The following is a 12,094-nucleotide window of genomic DNA, read 5'->3' as shown; positions in this document are numbered from 1 at the left end:
CTTATATTCTTCTGAGCCACTTTCATCTTGTGTTGTGACATCTGTTATTGGCTCAAACAGTTTCAAATTCAGAACGAAATGCCACCATTTGCTAGACCCTTTTGTTGGTCAGCCTATCGCACACCTTAATAAAAGATGCATACAACATATACACCACTAAATACACAGAGACAATAAAACCAGGACATCATCAATGCATAATAAAAATAAAAATTACCTTGGTGTTGCCAATCCCATAGAGTGACCAATTGCACTCCAACACGGCAGATGTATGTGGTATCTGCAGTATGTCTGAGGCAATGGAGGACAAGGCTTCAAAGCTGCAGAGTATCTTTTACCAGGTTGACACACTGATGTGTTCAGCGGAAGTCCAAATCCCATCATCTTTCCACAAGCCATCATACGTCCTGAATTTGGCCAAACTCCCCACTCCCCTCATCCAGTTGAAGGTGGTGTGCCATGACTGAAGTCATGTCGTATGCTGACATTATCTGCTCCGCAGATAGGATTGGAGGCTTTCTGGCACATTTTGGATTTAGCAAAAAGCTGCATGGATGGGCTTTGTGCAGAAGTCTTGCCTTTTGTCATTCATTTCCAAAACTGCCTCTTCTTCTGCTTCATCCTGCTCACGCAGACCTGTGACAAGACTGCCCCATCTCCCTCCACCTGGTTAATGGCAGACGCAATTGGGGTGAGTAAGGTCAGGTAGTTGCCAACATGCTCCCAAAACACATCTTCAAGGAATGTCTTCTTGATGGTTGAATTAATTTCTTTGGACACTGAGATGGTGAACTCTTACAGGGACAATGCCTTCTAGAAGGCTTGTGTACTGTCATGACGTTGGCCTGGGGGTAGGTTTATGACAGTCATAAATACCTCTTCCCCCCTTTTTCCTCTCTCTACCCTACTGATGTTACATTTGCAAACCCTTGGTTAACATAGAGATTCTGGGGACATCAGAAGGTGGGGGGAAATTAACTATATTCTGGTAATCCGACCAATTGAACATATGCGGTGGTACTTAATGAATATGATGTCAGTTCAGTTGTCATCTGAGACATTCTCATCAATGATAAGATGACATAAACTCTACAGTGGAAAGTCTACACATCAGAGTTATCAGATTCACGTGGAATTGTTGTTCAATTTAAATGTTTAAATATGAAATTATTCGTGATGGGATGAGATGTGATTTTAGCTTCTAAAATGTGAGATTTGGGTTTTTATAAGGTTAGGGATCTGCTCATTCAGTGGCCCGCCCATGTGAAGGGACATGGGCATTAAAACTTTTCAAACACGCCCTCCTCTCCCTTTCTATATAAGCCCTTGACGACAATATAACCTCCTGTTCTGAGGACTTGAGTACGACGGTCCGATGTCAGAATGGTTCAGATAATAACTACAGAACGAAGCCAACATCAGCGTGAGCTTTGGTTGCGAATGGTATGAACTCTTATTCACTGCAGAAGTGATACCTCCTAGCTGTTGAGTTAGCAACAGCTGCTGCAAACGAGGGTTAGGAAGGAACAGACAGAATATACCGTCTACCACACAACGACGTTACTACAACGTATTCAATTACCAGCAGAGGCATTCTTCAAAGGACAAAGGACTCGGTTGGGCAACACGGCCTTCCATCTACCACCAACCTACCGAAGCGCAGCTCAGAGTAAATATTTATTGCATTTTCCTTTTCCAAATGGGCGGTCATTTAGAATGCATAAGATACTGTATTTCCGATAGCACAGCTTCGCCCTTTGTTCCTCAGTCCTCCCGCTCTTTCACTCAAACCCAGCCCCTTTTCTTTTGTGTAACCAGCTGTCATATCTGTTCCGCCCGCCAGGGACGTTTTCCTTTATGACGTAATTTGTAATCAAGTTATGATTAATTGTGTATGTGTAATTCTGTGTGATTAGTTAGGTATATAGTAAATAAATAATTAAACCCAATTTTGTATATCTGATTCAGATTGTTAGCCAGGGTTCGTGCAGATAACTAAGAATTTACAACTTTCAGATGAGACTGAATTAAGATGACGAATAATATTGACTGCTATTGATGTAAAATATTACTAGGTCTTTAAGAGTTTATTCAGAAGATAACAGCTCTATAAATATTATTTTGTGGTGCCCGACTCTCTAGTTAATTACATTTACATGATTAGCTCAATCAGGTAATATTAATTACGGATAAATTATTTTATCGAATAGCATGTCATATCACTTAATCCGGCATAGCCAAAGACACGACAGTACATTATTACAGAAGAGCCCCATCTGGTTTTACAAGGCTGTTTGTGATAGGTGTTTTTCTCTGAACTTGGCTGAGGCCACCCATTTCCCTTGGACATATTTCACCACCAACTTGGCTTTATTGTACAGTATCCGCATGGTTTTCAGGCCCATGATGTCTCCCAGGAGAAGATTGAGAGCATGAGCTGCATTGCTTATTGGAGTGAAGTGAGGGAAGGCTACTTCGACTTGACCTCAAGCTTTCATATTTCCCTCACTGTCAGTAACTATGGCAAAAAAAAAATTGGGGAACCAAGTTCATTGATGATCTTGATCAGCTCATCTGCAATTAATTTGCTTGTGTAAAACGCTGGCTGGGGAGTGCAGATTGACTTCCGGCGCCGACAGAGATGGCCGCCTCGCTTCGCGTTCCTAGGAAACTATGCAGTTTTTTGTTTTTTTACGTGTTATTTCTTACATTAGTACCCCAGGTCATCTTAGGTTTCATCACATACAGTCGAGAAGAACTACTGAATATAAGATCAGCGTCAACTCACCATCAGTACGACCAAGAATACGCTTTTCGCGACGCGGATCCTGTGCTCTGCCTTACAAACAGGACAACGGAGTGGATCCCATGCAGCGACCCAAAAAAACGACTCCGAAAAAGAGGGAAACGAGGCGGTCTTCTGGTCAGACTCCGGAGACGGGCACATCGTGTACCACTCCCTAGCATTCTTCTTGCCAATGTCCAGTCTCTTGACAACAAGGTTGATGAAATCCGAGCAAGGGTAGCATTCCAGAGGGACATCAGAGACTGTAACGTTCTTTGCTTCACGGAAACGTGGCTTACTGGAGAGACGCTATCCGAAGCGGTGCAGCCAACAGGTTTCTCCACGCATCGCGCAGACAGGAAAAAACATCTTTCTGGTAAAAAGAGGGGCGGGGGCGTATGTCTTATGACTAACGTGACATGGTGTGATGAAAGAAACATACAGGAACTCAAATCCTTCTGTTCACCTGATTTAGAATTCCTCACAATCAAATGTAGACCGCATTATCTACCAAGAGAATTCTCTTCGATTATAATCACAGCCGTATATATCCCCCCCCAAGCAGACACATCGTTGGCTCTGAATGAACTTTATTTGACTCTTTGCAAACTGGAAACCATTTATCCGGAGGCTGCATTCATTGTAGCTGGGGATTTTAACAAGGCTAATCTGAAAACAAGACTCCCCAAATTTTATCAGCATATCGATTGCGCAACCAGGGGTGGAAAGACCTTGGATCATTGTTACTCTAACTTCCGCGACGCATATAAGGCCCTGCCCCGCCCCCCTTTCGGAAAAGCTGACCACGACTCCATTTTGTTGTTCCCTGCCTACAGACAGAAACTAAAACAAGAGGCTCCCACGCTGAGGTCTGTCCAACGCTGGTCCGACCAAGCTGACTCCACACTCCAAGACTGCTTCCATCACGTGGACTGGGACATGTTTCGTATTGCGTCAGACAACAACATTGACAAATACGCTGATTCGGTGTGCAAGTTCATTAGAACGTGCGTTGAAGATGTCGTTCCCATAGCAACGATTAAAACATTCCCTAACCAGAAACCGTGGATTGATGGCAGCATTCGTGTGAAAGCGCGAACCACTGCTTTTAATCAGGGCATACGGACATATTCAATCAATCCCTATACCAGTCTGCTGTTCCCACATGCTTCAAGAGGGCCACCATTGTTCCTGTTCCCAAGAAAGCTAAGGTAACTGAGCTAAACGACTACCGCCCCGTAGCACTCACTTCCGTCATCATGAAGTGCTTTGAGAGACTAGTCAAGGACCATATCACCTCCACCCTACCTGACACCCTAGACCCACTCCAATTTGCTTACCGCCCAAATAGGTCCACAGACGATGCAATCTCAACCACACTGCACACTGCCCTAACCCATCTGGACAAGAGGAATACCTATGTGAGAATGCTGTTCATTGACTACAGCTCGGCATTCAACACCATAGTACCCTCCAAGCTCGTCATCAAGCTCGAGACCCTGGGTCTCGACCCCGCCCTGTGCAACTGGGTACTGGACTTCCTGACGGGCCGCCCCCAGGTGGTGAGGGTAGGCAACAACATCTCCTCCCCGCTGATCCTCAACACTGGGGCCCCACCAGGGTGCGTTCTGAGCCCTCTCCTGTACTCCCTGTTCACCCACGACTGCGTGGCCACGCACGCCTCCAACTCAATCATCAAGTTTGCGGACGACACAACAGTGGTAGGCTTGATTACCAACAACGACGAGACGGCCTACAGGGAGGAGGTGAGGGCCCTCGGAGTGTGGTGTCAGGAAAATAACCTCACACTCAACGTCAACAAAACTAAGGAGATGATTGTGGACTTCAGGAAACAGCAGAGGGAACACCCCCCTATCCACATCGATGGAATAGTAGTGGAGAGGGTAGCAAGTTTTAAGTTCCTCGGCATACACATCACAGACAAACTGAATTGGTCCACTCACACAGACAGCATTGTGAAGAAGGCGCAGCAGCGCCTCTTCAACCTCAGGAGGCTGAAGAAATTCGGCTTGTCACCAAAAGCACTCACAAACTTCTACAGATGCACAATCGAGAGCATCCTGGCGGGCTGTATCACCGCCTGGTACGGCAACTGCTCCGCCCTCAACCGTAAGGCTCTCCAGAGGGTAGTGAGGTCTGCACAACGCATCACCGGGGGCAAACTACCTGCCCTCCAGGACACCTACACCACCCGATGTCACAGGAAGGCCATAAAGATCATCAAGGACATCAACCACCCGAGCCACTGCCTGTTCACCCCGCTATCATCCAGAAGGCGAGGTCAGTACAGGTGCATCAAAGCTGGGACCGAGAGACTGAAAAACAGCTTCTATCTCAAGGCTATCAGACTGTTAAACAGCCACCACTAACATTGAGTGGCTGCTGCCAACACACTGACACTGACTCAACTCCAGCCACTTTAATAATGGGAATTGATGGGAAATTATGTAAATATATCACTAGCCACTTTAAACAATGCTACCTTACATAATATTACTTACCCTACATTATTCATCTCATAGGCATACGTATATACTGTACTCTATATCATCGACTGTATCCTTATGTAATACATGTATCACTAGCCACTTTAACTATGCCACTTTGTTTACATACTCATCTCATATGTATATACTGTACTCGATACAATCTACTGTATCTGCCTATGCTGCTCTGTACCATCACTCATTCACATATCCTTATGTACATATTCTTTATCCCCTCACACTGTGTACAAGACAGTAGTTTTGGAATTGTTAGTTAGATTACTTGTTGGTTATTACTGCATTGTCGGAACTAGAAGCACAAGCATTTCGCTACACTCGCATTAACATCTGCTAACCATGTGTATGTGACAAATAAAATTTGATTTGATTTTGTTGTTTGATTTGACAAACAGACAATGTAATTGATAATACCTTCACTGCGTTGGACCATCCATCAGAGATCACAGCAATACAGTCTGCTTTATCAAATCAAATTTGATTGGAAACATACACATATTTAGCTTATGTTATTGTGGTTGTAGCGAAATGCTTGTGTTCCCAGCTCCAACAGTGCAGTAATAATTAACAATTCACAATAATACACACAAATCTCAAAGGAAAATAATGGAATTAAGAAATATATAAATATTAGGATGAGCAATGTCACAGTGGCATTGGCTAAAATACAGTAGAATAGAATACAGTATATACAGTTGAAGTCGGAAGTTGACATACACTGCATATACATTACATATATATACTGCACCCAAACCGGCTGCGTGCGTGCTCCATCGTGCATAAATGTATTTTGTCCCCCCAAACCAAACGCGATCACGACACGCAGGTTAAAATATCAAAACAATCTCTGAACCAATTATATTAATTTAGGGACAGGTCGAAAAGCATTAAACATTTATGGCAACTTAGCTAGTTAGCTTGCACTTGCTAGCTAATTTGACCTATTTAGCTAGCTTGCTGTTGCTAGCTAATTTGTCCTGGGATGTAAATATTGAGTTGTTATTTTACCTGAAATGACCAAGGTCCTCTACGCTGCCAATTAATCCACACATAAAACAGTCAACCGAATCGTTTCTAGTCATCTCTCCTCCTTCCAGGCCTTTTCTTCTCTTGACTTTATATTGCGATTGGCAACATTCATACATTAGGTGCATTATCGCCACTGACCTCGTTCGTCTTTCAGTCACCCATGTGGGTATAACCAATGAGGAGATGGCATGTGGGTACCTGCTTCTATAAACCAATGAGGAGATGGGAGAGGCAGGACTTGCAGCGTGATCTGCATCACAAATAGAACTGATATCTATTTTAGCCCTTGGCAAAGCGGACCGCCTGGTCCCTCACTTCCTCCCTATATGCTGTCTCGTCATTGTTGGTAATCAGGCCTACTATGGTTGTGTTGTCTGCAAACTTGATGATTGAGTTGCAGGCGTGTGTGGCCACGCAGTCATGGATGAAAAGGGAGTATAGGAGGGGACTGTACGCACCCTTGTGGGGCCTCTTTGTTGAGGATCAGTGAAGTGGAGGTGTTGTTTCCTACCTTCACCACCTGCGGGCAGCCTGTTCATTCAGCTATAGTCAATGAACAGCATTCTTACATAGGTATTCCTCTTGTCCAGGTGGGATAGGGCAGTGTGCAGTTCAATGGCGATTGCATCGTCTGTGGATATATTGGGGTGGTAAGCAAATTGAAGTGTGTCTAGGGTGTCAGGTAAGGTAGAGGTGATATGATCCTTAACTAGCCTCTCTAAGCACTTCATGTTGACAGAAGTGGCAAAGATGGCTCAAGCCAGGCATTAATCTGCTTTCTACTTGGTGTGCCAATCACTACCATGGGTAGTTGCTGCTGACTCAGATGTTGATGTGTCATCTTGGTTGTCTGTACTGAGAGTTGAAAGTTCAGTTGAGGGCTGTAGTGGCTTCTCTTTAAAGCTTTCTGGGCAGTTTTTGCAGTTGTTCAAATGAAACTGTAGCTTTACAGCATTTTTGCTAAACTTAGTTGACCAATAGTTGCACATAAACTGATATCATCCATCTACATTAACCTTTTTGGAATGCCTCAACAAATGCAAGGGCTATCAGTAACATTTCAACAATCTACTAACCAGTGCCATTTAAGATGAGGGAGGACAACATTTTTATTTCTATTATGGCATATTGGATGACTGTCATTCATATTGTAACAGCGATAGGTTTAGGCTACTACATGATACTCAAATTTTCACTGTACCCATCATGAGGTTGCTACAACCTAGCCTATGAATGACAGTTTACAACGTAGGTGCACACAGGTCGATAGACAAATTTGAGGTGACAGACAGTGACACGGCCAAACTGTGTCATTCAATACCGCCTTGCACACTCTTGCATGAATCTAGTTGATCTAGGGTGCAATCATTAGTCCAACAGTTGCAAGCAAGAGTTTCCATTGGACAAATTCAGGTATTTTTATCCCTGTTTTGTTCCGTTTGCTTCTGTTTACGAAATGTTTTTCAACAAAATCGGTAGAAGGAATACACCCCTGATCAAGTGTAAACACAGTTCACTTTCATAGCAGCCACATTGTATTCCTTCTCGCATCTATGCACTCTCCTCCTCTCACCTCTTCCCTTTGGTTGTGGACTTCAACGAACAATACATCAGCTGTATGTGACCAGGCAAAAAAACCTTTCCAAGCCGATCTTTTACACACAGCCTACATCGTTGTCACTATATTAGCTGAAGTAATGTGATTGTCACCATAGCTAATAGAACTAACGCGTTACTATACCCACTACAATCATGATGTAAAATTACAGTGTACAGACAGTAAGCAGTTACACCAGTGGGCCCCGGTGGCAATACATTTGTAAAACCAAAATCTTCCCTTGACTTGAAAGAGTTCCAGTGTTGTGTTTGAAAGTCATAGCCTGCTAGCTAACATAACACCCCTCTGTTTGAGCAGGGTGTTTCAGTAGGCTAAACTAGCTAATTGCATTTTCTAGCTAAGTAACTGAAATAAATGTTCATGCTGCAAGAACTCTGATAGGTTGCAGGATTACTGTGTAAGTCTATGGAAAGGGGTGAGAACCATGAGCCTCCTAGGTTTTGTATTGAAGGCAATGTACCCAGAGGAGGTCGGAAGCCAGCTGTCCTCCGACTACACCATGGTGCTACCCTACAGAGTACTGTTGAGGTTACTGTAGACCTTCTTTGCAAAATAGTGTGTTTTAATCTATTATTTGGTGATGTGATCATATTTAGTATAGTTTTATCTAAAAAGGATACGTTTTTTTATGTTTTACAATTTACATTTTTATGAAATTCACTGAGGATAGTCCTTCTTTTTTCTGAGGAGCCTCCACTGCTACTAATCCTAACCATAGCCCTAACCCTAACCTTAACCCTTATCCAAACCCTAAACTTAACCCTTACCCTTAACCTTGGCCCTTACCCTTACTCTAAACCTAACCCTAACCCTAACCGTAACTGTAACCTTACAAAGCAGTTGCTTATCAACAGATAGTTTGTTGATACTATGACAGATGGACAATCTGGACTATCCATAATAAAGTGTGATCCTGTAAGGTGGCGAGAAGTTAGAGGTCAGCTAAATGCCACATCTGAAGGCGTCCTCATAAATAGGTTAGGTTTTTCTCCTTGGCGAAGCGACCGTCTATGCTCGCATACTCCCTAAAAACTTTTGCTTTAGTCACCATAGCAACAACATAGCCAGAAACACTTTCCAAAATAGTCTGAATTAATCTTAGATAAATCAAGAAACCTGTAATTAATTTTGACTTTTTTGCAGAGGTCTTTCTACATCTAACTAAAATGTTTGGTGCAGTATTTCTCAAGTGGATGACAACAAACACTTAATTGAAGGATCCCATCCATAATTCCCACTCCTGGTAGGAGTAGTACTGTTGACCAGTCACCAATGAAGGGCTACCGAACTTCGACCTGCCCCAAGAAAATTAACAAAATGCGAACAGCAAATCCTGCCCTAGCCCAAATGACCAAAACGTCACAACATTTCGTCATAATATATGCGGGAACTGTTTCGACTGGGAAGCATACGGTAAGCTTTGAGACTACAAGTATCACCAATGCAAGAGTTAATTTCTCAACCACTTTGTGGTGTATTGAATTCCAATACTGCATTTCCTCTCACAATAAAGAAACCATTTCGCAGGGTGATTTGATATGTATGTTCAGGAAGCCTATGGGGTATTATTACCAGCATAACAAAGTCCTCTGTGCCATGATATTGCCCTTACAGGAACAAAGACTAACTATTTTATTTATTAAACCATGTGTGTACATTCCCTGTAGAAGCGCACATAATCATAAATATTTTAGCACATTCATAGAAACGTTTTGTTTCACCCAAACATGATTTGAAAACCAATACTTTCCCCTCCACTAGTCTTTGAAATTGTCTCTGTCTCCCATCACATCTTGAGTATTGGTGTGTTCTCTCAGTCCACACAGTCTATACGGGCAAATATTGATCCGCAAAATTACTCCCCAAGGTCAGAGGACTTGAGAAGAGCTGTCAGTGCTTTGTAGGAGATATTATGTGTCACCCCCCTTTATCTTTCTCCGGATTGCCTTACGGTAGCATTCAACATGTGTACAATATACAAAAGTAATACTCATCTACAACATTTCTCATGTTTCCCGTGCCTGGAATTGGAAATACACTGGTCCTGCTGTGTTTTGTGTATTTCCTACATATACTGTACTTTGCTCCATTGCTCCTTTTGAATTGAAGCCTCTCCCATGGTGAATCTTCAAACAAATGTTATATCTACATTTCTTCAAATGTAATACCTGAGGAACATTTCATGCATGCAACAGACTAGCTGGAGACAAACTTACAATAGAAGACTGAACCTCAATTTCCAACACATTTGTTCACAAAACTAGAAGACAGATAACAAGGAATGCAATGTTGGTGAGTAGTGAACTACATGTAGTTCAACTAGTGATTTAAACTACATTTTGCAGCAGCTTGGTGGTAGTGAAATCTGTGTGTTTTCAGTATTTAATTACTTTTTCAGTGGTGTAAAGTACTTAATTTAATCATTTTTGGGGGTATCTGTACTTTAAAATTGTATAATTTAGCCATTTGTTTTAGAAATTTAGGAGCAGTATTGGTATAAAAATATAACATATGTCTTTATTTAATTTTAACATTGAAATTGTCCTTTACTGCCATAGCCCATAGAAACACATTGAATAACTTTTGTACACAGCAAAACATACAGTCAAATCATAAGGAATAAGGTTTTGAAGTGTCTGTCCTATAGACCCGTGTTTGGTCACGTTATTCATGACACATTTTTACAGCCTGGTACTGGGTTACCTTCAGTCAGTTTTGCGAGAAGACCTCTTTTGAAATTAGAACGTCCGTGATAGAGAGTTCAGACGACTGCCGTAGATCGAAACAACCAACACTGTTGTGTTCATGAGAGTTTCATCATTCGATAGTGGGGAATTATTAGACTTATTGCCAGAAGATGCCGACCCTACCGTTATGCTTATTTACACTGACCTAGACTGAGGTTGGAACGCAATCATGGTTACATTAAAAACCTCTCGGGGACAGTCGACATCTTCCAGTGAAATTGGAGGGTGCGCAATTCAAATAAATAATCATAAAAATGATGCATATTAAACATCTAGGTACATACAAGTGTCTTATATCAGTTAAAAGCTTAAATTCTTGTTAATTTAACTACATTGTCAGATTTACAATAGGCTTTACAGCGAAAGCCTGCCATGCGATTGTTTGACGACGGCACCCCACATCAAAATATTTTTCAACCAGCACTGGCTTCATAAAATTACAAATAGCGATTAAATATTCACTTACTTTTTGAAAATCTTCCTCTGATTTGCAATCCAAAGGGTTCCATCTACAACATGCATGGTCGTTTTGTTAAATAAAATCCTTCTTTATATCCCAAAAAGTCTGTTTAGTTGGTGCCATCAATTTGAGTAATCCACTCGTTCAACATGCAGAGAAAGGAATCCAAAAAGCTACCCTAAACTTTGTTAAAACAAGTCAAAATACATTTCTATTTAATCCTCAGCTACCCTAAAATGTAACTAACCTGTAATATTTCATACGGAAAGAAGTATGTTCAATAGAAAAGCAAAATAAGCAACTCTGACTCCCAATACCAAAACTCAAAATTCTTCCTCGCTTGGGAAGAAACAAGTCTGAAACCTTGAACAAAGACTGTGGACATCTAGTGGAAGCAAGAGGAATTGCAATCTGGGAGCTGGAATTGCATATAACCCATAGCTTTCCATTGTAAGAGCACGGGCTCTCAAAAAAAAGAAATTCTGATTCTGTTGCACAGCTTCTATTACCATCAGTTTTTATTTTTGGATTTTCTTTTACCATATCAATTGTGTTATAGTCTCATACATTATTTTAACATTTCTACAAACTGCAAAGTGTTTTCTATCCAATGGTACCAATTATATGCATATCCTGGCTTCTGGGTCTGAGTAACAGGTAGTTTACTTTGGGCTCGTCAGTCAGATAGGAAGTGGAGAAAAATAGACCCTAGACTGAAGAAGTTTACTGTAAGACACAGTGGAGCCATTGCAAGATATGGATCAGAAAACATACCTCAATGCGGGATGGGATATGCCACTGTACTCTAAATTGTACCTTTAGCCACACTGCTCTATCGAGAATTTTAAAAGGCTACCAATTTTCCCCGGAAACTGCCATTTTCATCCTCATGCTAGCTAGCAGTATCCACCGCAGTCATTTTCTTGTCCG

This window comes from Oncorhynchus clarkii, chromosome 1, assembly GCF_045791955.1.
Source record: "Oncorhynchus clarkii lewisi isolate Uvic-CL-2024 chromosome 1, UVic_Ocla_1.0, whole genome shotgun sequence".
NCBI lineage: Eukaryota > Metazoa > Chordata > Actinopteri > Salmoniformes > Salmonidae > Oncorhynchus > Oncorhynchus clarkii.
This window is presented reverse-complemented; position numbering follows the sequence as displayed.